This window comes from Equus asinus, chromosome 2 (genome assembly GCF_041296235.1).
Source record: "Equus asinus isolate D_3611 breed Donkey chromosome 2, EquAss-T2T_v2, whole genome shotgun sequence".
In the NCBI taxonomy this organism is placed as follows: Eukaryota; Metazoa; Chordata; class Mammalia; order Perissodactyla; family Equidae; genus Equus; species Equus asinus.
The window spans coordinates 191,978,976-191,989,149 of NC_091791.1; the positions used below are offsets into that span (position 1 = coordinate 191,978,976).

A 10,174-nucleotide genomic window follows, 5' to 3' on the forward strand; every position below is an offset into this window, starting at 1 on the left:
TGGATGTTCTCCACACTCACAGCTGAAATGTTAGACTCTAACACCCCTAAACCTGTTTAAAAACAAGCATACACACACCTCCAGTATCCTGCTTTCTAATTTCGAGTCCTTGGTTACCAGCATTCATGCTGTCAAACATCCGCCGTCTTGCTTTATTGAGATTTCTGGTCTTAATGGTCAACTCCGTTTTCCCCAAATTCATATATTCAACAAATATCTACGGAGTCTACGTATCTGCCAGGTCTTGCCAGGCACAGGCCATGAAGCTCCATTCCAGTGGAGGATGTTTCGGTTACCCACTGCTGCATAACAAAACTCCAAAATGTAGTGACTTTAAACAGAAGGATTTATTATGTCTCACAATTCTCTGGTCAGGAACTGGGCCAGGACCAAGTTAGGCAGCTCTTCTGCTGCTCTGGGCGTTGGCTGGGACCCCTCACTCATCCACACTCAGGCACCACTACCTGTCTGTCACTTCAGTGTCCCCCACATGGAAGTTTGGGCTTCTGCACAGCATGGTCTCAGGGCAGTCAGACCTGTTACACGGCAGCAGCTGCCAAGAGCAAAAGTGGAAGCTGACAAGCCTCTTAAAGTTAGGCCCAGAAACGGTACAACATTCTTTCTCCTGCATTCTGTAGTCAAAGCAAGAAAAAGGAGTCACGTGCCAGTCCAGCATCGATGGAGGGAGAACCAGACTTCTCCCCTTGATGAGTGGAGCGGCGTGTGAGACAGTGAGAGAAGGAGTCGATAGCAAGCATTTGGAGGGATCATCGACTATAGAGGAGGGAGACGATAAATACATAGATAAGTAAACAGGAAAATACCGGACGGTAAGGAGAGCTGCTCAGAATTGAAACAGGGTGATTTGAGAGAGAACCACTGAGTAGCTTCTGTAGACTGAGGGACTTGTCAGGGAAAGTCTGTGAGGAAGTGATATTGAAATCACAATGAAAGGCAAGAACTGCCCTCCATGTGAGGACCCAGGCAGGAGGAGAGATAGCATCGGAGCCCTGAAAGGGAACGAGCCGGGCAGGTTCAAGGAAGAGAAAGAAGGACCGAGTGTTAGGAGTGTAGACAATGACAGAGAGTATGCCAGACCAACAGGAAGAGCCAAGTCACGGGCGTGGGTGAGGCGGTTGGGTTTTGTTCAGAGAGCAGTCAGTGGAAACCCATTGGTGGGATTTAAGCAGAGAAGGGACATATGTGACTGGCATGTTAGAAGGCCACCCGGGCTGCCTTGTGGGGAACAGGCTGTGAGGCGCAAGCACGAAACAGCAAGACGGGACAGGGTCTGCGGGCGCCCAGGCCCCAGGACGTGGTGGCCCGTTTGGCTGCTGGTGTGGGGAGGAGAAGAATGGAGATGTGCTTGGGGGTTGGGCCATCAGGAAGCGCTGAGGATGGAGCCCGTCCTGTCCGAGTTCAAGTCCCCTTCGCGCCTGGGTGATCGTTGCACACGTTCCTCACCAGTGCACACACACCCAGCTGTCACAGTTAGTGCCCCTCCTGAAATAGCACTGTAGAGTCTTTAGGATTATAAATTCTGCGTCTTTGCATACAGTGCAGCCCTTCCTGTTAGGCTCTGCTGCCTCCCAACTTGGGCTCATTTCCAGGCCCTGTCCCACCCGTGCGCTTTGCTCCAGCCGTGTCTAATTATTCGGTGGTCTCTGACCACGTCCCCGCTCATGATCCTGTGCCTGGCACGTGCTGTTTCTTCTTTCTAGAATGCTTCTTCTCCCCCACTTCCATTCATCATCCACCCAAGAAAACCCCAGTTTTATTTAGATTTCTGAGCACTCAACTCATGGCACCATAGATGTCCAGCCAAGTTTGGAGGACAACCAGATAAAGAAGTCCGTCGGGGGGGCTGGCCCCGTGGCCGAGTGGTTAAATTCGCGCGCTCCGCTGCAGGCAGCCCAGTGCTTCGTTAGTTCGAATCCTGGGCGTGGACATGGCACTGCTCATCAGACCACGCTGAGGCAGCGTCCCACATACCACAACTAGAAGGACCCACAACGAAGAATACACAACTATGTACTGGGGGGCTTTGGGGAGAAAAAGGAAAAAAATAAAATCTTTAAAAAAAAAAAAAAAAAAAAAAAAGAAGTCCGTCGGGCACTTGGATTTGAGAGTCTGAAGTTCAGTGCGAGGACCAGGCTCTTTCCTGTGTCTCTTGTCCTCCTAGGTGAGGTCCCACGGCTTCTGCTGCCTCACCCCCATCCCTACCCTCCCTGCACTCCATGGAAGCACTCACCTTTGACCTTCACCTTACCCTGCCTGCTGCCAGGCACAACCCGTCTGAGTGACTCCTCTTTTCAATGGGGTGGCTCTTGCTCATCCTTTATAACTTTGCTGCTTGAAGCCTCAGCATCTCCTGGGAGCTTGTTAGAAATGCAGAATCACAGGCCCCACCCCTGCCCTACTGATTCGGACTCTAGAACATCAGAGAGTATGAAGCACAACTTTACAACTTGGCTGAAGACCCGCGTCTTCCAGGAAGCCCTCCCAGACTGACACACCTGTCAAGTATTCCTCCAAAGGAACACTGGGTATCACCACCATGGCTCCTGTGATGTTTCCCAAGGGAGGACCATAGTCCAGTCACAGAGAACTGTCAGATTTAGAGCTTGGCCCGCAGCGGAATTTTAATCCCCAATATCCCCAAAGTCAGGGAACAGCCTCTCTTTCCCATGGACCCCTCGCTGGCTCGGTAACTCTACCCCTTTTCTTCCCCGTGCACTGCAGCAGCCCCTGATGTGTCCCCACAGGCCGAGCGCTGCTTGCCTGGCCTCTGGGCAGGGCGTCCCTCTGGGTCCTGTCAGCTCGTCTCCTGGGGACCCGGCCTGGTGTGCTCTCCTCTGGCCTCGGGGAGTGGGGCAGGCGGAGTGCCCTCCCCGGGTTCGGAGTCCCAGGCTGCAGGAGAAATGCTGCTTCTATATCCGCCTCCCCCTCCTCAAACAGCATGCGTCCTGCTGATCGCTGAACATCCAGCATGCTCCTCACAGGGTGGGAAGAGCCATGGCCTGGGAGCCAGGGGCCTGTTCTCACCAGCGGCTCTGCCACCGGCTGCTAACGTGACCCTGCACAGGCCCCGGGCGCTCTGAGACCTGCCAGTTGTGGGTCTGTGAGAGACAAATAATAACACTTGCCTGGGCGGCCTCACTCCTTCCATAAGGTGTTTCTACTGAGCCATGCCTATGCCTGGGTGTGGTCCGCGGGTACACTCACACACACATACACGCTTATGCTCACACTCACAGCCACTCATTCTCCGTGCCATTCATCAGCCCAAACAAAACAGGCAAACCCAGTCCTTCCGTCATCCCTCCGTGGGCCATGATGGTGCGTGGGAGCGTCCTGGCGGATGCTCTCAAGAAGCATCAACAAGGCCGAAGAGGCAAAGGCCAGCCTCCTCCTCGGCCGTGCGCCACAGCCACTGCGCGGACGCCGGCTGTGATCATGAAGCGTGGCTACACTGGCCAACGTAAAGTCATCATTGACCACAGAGCTGGGAAGATCTTGTGAACCTCGTGAGCAGGTTAAACAAGTGTGCAGCCCCAGATTTGACGTGCAACTGAAAGATCTAGAAAAATGGCAGAACGACCTGCTCCCGTCCCTTCAGTTTGGTTTCCTTGTGCTGAGGACCTCATCTGACGTCACGGATGAAACACACAGGAGGGAAGATCCTGGAATTCCTTTTCCAGGGATGTAATACACACATACCAATGCAATGTCCCAGTGGATGAGAGGGAGCGGAAAGCCCCAGGGCAGCTGTGTGCCAGCTCCTGCTCGGAGTCTCAGCCAGAGCTCTGGACGACGAGGAACTCAACCCCTTGGCACCTACATGAGCATCTAGACTGGACATTGTCCTTCTGGGGCAGGATGGGCCTCTGGTACCTGTGGAAGTTCTCACTGAGTAGTGTCTCGAAGCCACTAGCATGCACAGAGGGACACTAGCCGTGCAGGGAGCTTGAGCCAGCAGGACCCTGAGCTCACTTTAGCAGAAGAGTGAGGGGCCCAGGAGTCCCTTGGGCCAGGGTGCCTGCCCAGGACATCTATGGCATCTTTGGTTTTGCCTGCTGTGTGGAGGGCTGGAGGGGGCGATAAACAGGTATGGGGCCAGACAACACAGGTTTTATTCTTGGAATGGTTAGAACTCTTAGGCAGAAATGAGATTTGAAATTGGACTATTCCTCTCCTCTTCCCCCTACCCCATTTTGTTAACGACGGTTTATGACACACCAACTACGTGCCAGGCATGGTGTTAGTACCTGACTTATGTTGTCTTCGTTAACATGCTCTTTTCATGGAGCTGAAAATGAGGCCCAGGAGCTCACGTGACTTTTAGAACCTAAAGTAGAACCTGCAGCTTCTGACCCCAGCTCCGTGTCCCTCACTCCATTGACCTTTCTCAGAGCGCTCTCAGTGGAGCACAGTCTGGAGGGACTTTCGTTGGTCAGATCAACCCGGGAATGTCTGCATATTGCATCCTTTTTGGTTTTAGGATGCTCTTAGCCGAAAAACACAGAACACCCATGGCCTGGACAGTGAAGAAACAAACTGAAAGCATTAATGCAACGGCTGAATGACATCGGGCATGGAGATGAGCTGGCTGTTCTTGGCTTTTCCCTCATGATTTTAATGTGACTGCAGCAGCTCCAAGCTTGTGTCTTCACATGATAATGTCCAAAGACAGGAAGAAGCAAGTCCTCATCTTGTGTTTTGTTTTAAGAGTGAGGAAAACCTTCCTGGAAGTCCCCTGGCCTGACCTGCTTCACATCCCATGGGCGGGGCTGTGTCACATGCCCGTACTTAAATGAAGCAACCACTCTCCTCCCCGGTCCTGGGGAGAAGCCCAGGGACCACACAGGTGGCATAACCAAACCAGATCCAGGTTATTGGGCGCAGAAGCGGGGCGGGACGGTGTGGAGTGGATCGGCAGGGTGTTGCCCTCCTCTGTATGGCAAAGAAAGCAGCCCATTTTACTTGTTTGCACCCAATGCTTCCCAAACTTACGTTTTCTTGGAATTCTTATTAACTTCCTGCAGGCAGGTTAAGAAAAGCTGGAGCCCACCATGCTATCTGTGCTCAGTTAAATGACTGTCTTGAGAGCTCCGGAGCACAGCCGTGGAGCCAGACAGTGCTCTGTGCGCAGCCCGGGAGCCACGACAGCAGCTCCGGAATTCGAAGGACAGAGTTTTCTTTGGTCCAATTAACAGGAAATAAAGGCAGGAGATTTTTCTCTGCAGGCTCCTTTTCTTTTTGGCCATTCTAGATGAACAGCTTTAAGACATTACTTTTAGGTGAACTTCTTTCCGTTAACCTTGCCACCAGGGAGAGAAAATGATGGCTTTTCACAATGATTAAAGAGGGCCTGCATTTGCTCCCGTCTGCACATGCACACTCTCCCGGACTCACTGCTTCCCCGCGGCCACCTCCCCAAGCCTGGCCGCTGCCAGCAGCTCTCACCAAGCTCTCAGCCCCGCCAACCTCTCCCGTTCTCTCCTCCTCCCTAATCCCCTGTCTTCCCACCCCCACTTCTCTGTGCCTATTCCCTTGTTGGAAATTTCTTACTTGTTTACAAAAAGGAGACTTGAGGTTTCTTCGACATTGATGTTTGAATGAAAATAGAATCTCAGCTGTAACCCTCCGCCATGACAGCCAGGCACCCTTCATCCCCAGAACCGAGTGGAAGAGGAAGGGTTTGGGCAGTAGGAAGGCCCCATTTTGTATTCAGGTTGATTTCACAGATATAACCACTGTTCTCTCTCCTGTTCATCCTGGGCCCCACTGTGGGCTCGGCTTTGTTCCCATTCTCGTATGTGGGTTTTCAGAGGTGAGGCCATCCTGCTGGGTGTCCCTCAGCCTTTGCTGGTGTCCTCAGACGAGTCGTCCTACAAGCTGATAAGCTGGGTCCTCTGGGCTAGTGTCTCGTGGAAAAGATTGGGTGGAGGAGGTACAACCTGCTAGGATGACAGAGGAGGGCTCAGCTCACTCTGCCTGCTCCGTCCAGACATGGGAACAATGCGACCAAGAAGTACCATTTGCAAAACTGAGGTTCCGGGGCCCGGGTTATAGCAGGTCTGTGATGGACCCCTCAGGGGCTTAGCTCTCCATCTTGTGGTCTTCCCCTCCACTCCACAGGATGTGTCTTCCTTCTCCATGACTTCAGTATCTGCCTGGTTGAAACCTCCCTTTCCCTGGACTCTCACTTCCTTGATCTCTTTATCTCCCCTTTCTTTTGCCCCATGTCCAAAAAACGTCTCCCATCCACCTGCTTCCTTCCGTTTCCACGGCCTCCGCCGGAGTTTAAGACATCATCCTCTATTGCCTGGACCGGTCAGCGACATTTCTGCCCTTTCAGGGCCCAATCCACTCTCCACGCCACAGCCAGTGTGACTTTAAGACGTCACTCCTCTGCTTGAAACTCTTTGGTGGTTCCCACTGGACAAGGAACAAAATCCAGAACCCTTACAGTGACCCACAGATCCCTGCATTACGTGGCCCCTGTCCGTCATCTGCTTCCCACTGATCGCTGTGGTCTTCATACTGGCTTCCTCCCAGTTCTGAGCGGGTCAGCGCCCCGGGCCTGCAACCAGTGCAGCTGCACAGGGCCTTGCACTCAGAAGGGCGTCCCTGTGCTTGGGGTTTAATGCTCTGTGGTCGCCATCTTGAATTTCCTTATAATTACCTTTGAATTTGTGTTTTGCCAGTGAAGTCTGATGGGACAATGGAGCATGTGCTTGGAGGCTCGGCTAAGTGCTGATCCAGCTTCCTGCTGCCTCCCTGCCTCCTGGGGCCCCAGGTTCCACTTGGCCTCCCCTTTCCTCCCCCTCTCCAGTTCTTCCTCATGACCACGGCCACCCTCTGCCTGGAGCAGTGACCAGGTACACTGGCAGGGGGAGGCCAGGGTTCTGCTGTCCCCGTTTGCCCCGGGCAGGGGGCTGAGCAGGGTTAGGGAGGGTGGGAGTCAGGCACCCGATGTGAAGTCTCAGGGCTGGACACAGCGGCAGCCATCTCCACCCAGGCCAGCAGCCCCATAGTGCAGTTAGCAGGTGACAACAGGGGTCTCTCACCAGTCTGGATCCAAGTATCAAGCACATCCTGGGACACAGATTGCAAGCTTTTGGGGGTCTCCCGTCTGCTGCGGTTGGGGCGGTGAGCCCCTGGTAGGGAGATTGACTTCCCACCCTGGCCGGGGGCCTGTACATTCATTTGCACGAGGCTTTGCTAGTTGCACAGCCATTGCTGGCTCTGAGGATCTCTGGGCCTCTGCTCTTTCCAGGGTTGACTCTTTCTCGTCCTTCTGGTCAAGCTCACAGACTCCCTCTCAGATCACTTGCTCTGCTCCTCCGAACCCAAGGAGGTCAAACCTGTTATCCTCACATCATTTAGCATCATGTACAATAATGCGTTTGCTTTATGGCTTGTTTCCTGTCTGCCCAGGAAATGTGACGTCCACGAGGGCAGGCTGCCTGTCTGTCCTGTTCACAGATACAGCCGCATCACTGCCATGACCTTTATGGTATGATGTCTGGCCCAGAGTCTATGCTCAGCGAACACTTCCTGAATAAACAGCAAATGAACAAGTGCGTTTCAGGTGCGCATGGTGAAGCCGGCTCCTACTGAAGGCAAACGGCCACCAGACTGCAGGGGCTTCACGAGCATTTGCAATGTTATTCTCCAAACTCTCCTGTGTGCTTAAAAGGATGACATTTTAAGGCAGTTTTAGAAAGAAAACAAAGTGTTCGTGGGATTTGTATATATAAATCCCGTAGGTACTATTTTTAACTTGCTATTTTCCTCTCAACAGTAAATCTGCGCGGGTCTTTCCAGGCCAGGCCCCGTGGATCGATTCACCAGCCTTAGATTGTGGGATGGTTTTCCACGGTGTGCTGCAGCAGTGACACCTTACTGAGCTGACCACTCGGTTAGGTCAACGCGTTTTTGCTGCGTGAGCAGTGCCTCCCTGTGGGTGCGTGTGAGCGTTTCTCCAATGTGGACGGCAGGATGAGGAGCTGCCTGGTTCGAGGGCTCCTACCTTTTCCAGTGGAACAGACTTCAAACCACTCACCTCTGTGGCACAAAAAGGACCTCCTGGGAGGCAAGGCGAAGGAGAAGATGCGTGCGGCTCTGAGCTGCCTGCTGGGCTCCGGCCTCCCCCAGCCTGCCCCCTCTGCCCTGCCTCTCCTGCCCTCTCTGATCCCTCATGATCCATGTAGGGAGGGCCCTGGCAGGTACTTATCTCAAGGAAAAAACTGATTCCCCTTCTAGGCTTCTGCTCAGAGTCACTTCCTCTTCCCCGTGGGTGGGATGGGAACAGGAAGGACTGGAGAAACGTGTGTCCTTTGTTTAAAAGTAGCAGAGAATTGCCGCTGGGCATTTTTCCTGATTCTTATTTATCAAAAAACCTGACTCTGGGTCCTCCTGAGTTTGAGATGGACGATGCAGAGGCTGGGGTCCGCCCTGGGATCCAGCATGCACTCGCTTCACAGCACAGGTCTTCACTGAGCACCTCAGGGGCGTGGCCTGGGCTCCGATTAACCACCACGTCACCGGTGCTAACACAGAAACAGCATCCTGGAAGCCCCCTCCGCTGTGAGCCAATGCCTGTTTAGTTGTGTTATGGACTGAAGGTGTGTGTCTTCCTAACCTCCCATGTTGAAGCCCCCCCCAAATCTGGGGGTGTTTGGAGGCGGGGCCTCGGGGAGGTGATTAGGGTTAGACGACGTCATGAGGGTGGGGCCTCAGCTGGGTGGGATTAGTGCCCTTATAGGAAGAGACACCAGAGAGTTCTGCGTGTGTGTGTGTGTGTGTGTGTGTGTGTGTGTGTGAGTGTGAGAGAGAGTGTGAGTTGTGAGTGTGTGTGAGAGAGAGTGTGAGTGTGAGTGTGCGAGTGTGTGAGTGTGTGAGTGTGTACACAACAAGAAGGCAGCCCTCTGTAAGCCAGGGAGACAGCTTTCGTCAGGAGCACCCTCGGGAACAGATTTCACCAGCACCTTGCTGTGAGTCTCCCGGCCTCCAGAACTGTGAGAAAATAGGTTTCTGTTGTTAAAGCTGTCCAGTCTGGGGTATTTTGTTATGGCAGTGCAATGACTGAGACTGCGGGGCCTGGGAAGTCCCATGCGGGCATGTGGAAACTTTGGGCAGTGGCCTGTAACCAAGTGGTAAAGAAGTTCAGTATTGTAACGGTTGACACAAATACCCTGTGGTGGGCCAGCGCTGCGCATGGAGTTTACATTCTAGTGAGAGGAGGCAGACAATACACAAAATAAACAAGATAAATAGTCAATGGTGCTACATGCTATGGATAAAACACAGCAGAGAAGAAGATTGCAAAGCACCGTGGAGTAACGAGGCTGCTATTTCATGTTGCAGGAAGGAGGAAAGAGAATCAAAAGGGCGTGTTCCCCATCCTTTAAGGGCACTTTCCAGAAGTTGCACACTACACTTAAAGCTGATTGCTCAAAACGTAGGCACATAGCCACACCTTGCTGCAAGAGAAGATGGGAAATGCAGGCTGACTTACGAGAAGCCGTGTGCACAGTGGGGAAGTGGGGTTCCACTCCTGAAGATGCAGAGGATGAGCACTGGGGAACAACCAGCCACGACAGTGGGGTAGCACCACTGGACAGTGTTGTAGAAAGGAAATTTTCGTGGATCTGTGGGGAGACAGCTCTCTGTGGGTCTCGCCCATTGGTGGATGTTCTAGGAGCAGAGACGTGACTGCCTTTGTTCTGGACTATCTTTCCAAGGGTGTTTGTGTAGCAAATAGTCTCGGAAGATGGCCATAGTGTCTCACCCAGGAGCAAAGTGCAGGCAGGCTGAGCATCCAGTATAATGAAGATACTGATGTTTGCTCTGCATAAGAGGAGACTCATGGCCCATTGTACAACACTTGGGTCCCTCCCCCCCCCCCGCTCAGGGCTCCTCCTCCGAACATAACCCAGCACATGTGCAGGTGTCACCCAGCCGTCTTTGCATTCACCTGTGGGAACTGGGGCTCACGGAAGCAGCATAAGAATATATTTATTTAGTATTTCCCAAGTATCAAAGGAAAACAGTACCTTTATTACAGAGAAATCTGGCAGATCCCACCTGTACAAAGTGATCAAACGCCAGCACCAACCGTGGGACAAATTGCCGTCACGCGCCTCTTCATTTAACGTGCTGAGAA

At 52.9% G+C, this 10,174-nt stretch overlaps 1 pseudogene; it reads left to right on the forward strand.

The window, feature by feature from the left end:
* The first annotated feature begins 2,298 nt into the window (after window positions 1-2,298).
* On the forward strand, window positions 2,299-8,469 carry LOC123283554 (small ribosomal subunit protein uS8-like; annotated as a pseudogene).
* Window positions 8,470-10,174: the final 1,705 nt, after the last annotated feature.